Genomic DNA, 387 nt, shown 5'->3' with positions numbered 1-387 from the left:
TCCTTATTCTTATTCTGTGAGTCTGGGGGAAAGGGCAGGAATGTTCCTTTTGACAACCCCCTAAAATTCAGGAGTATCTGGGTCACTCTCTGAAAAATACCACTTAAGTTCTTGCTCCTGGGATCTATGAATCACATAGACATCTCAGGCATTTTTCTCTTTATGAATATGAATCTTTAAAGAGCTGAAGGGCATAATCTAGTTCAGCTTACTTCCTCTTCTTGGGCCTGCCACCAAGGGCAGCATCAGCACTGAGTCCTAATCTATCTATACCAAAGGTAGATCAGATTTACATCACCTGTGTGTGTGTGTGTGTGTGTATATATATATATATATATATATATATATATGTAAAAAAAAAAAACAAAAACAAAAACAGCTCAACAG

The sequence above is a fragment of the Callospermophilus lateralis genome, chromosome 13 (assembly GCF_048772815.1).
Source record: "Callospermophilus lateralis isolate mCalLat2 chromosome 13, mCalLat2.hap1, whole genome shotgun sequence".
Classification (NCBI taxonomy): Eukaryota; Metazoa; Chordata; class Mammalia; order Rodentia; family Sciuridae; genus Callospermophilus; species Callospermophilus lateralis.
Note: the sequence above shows the minus strand (reverse complement) of the source record.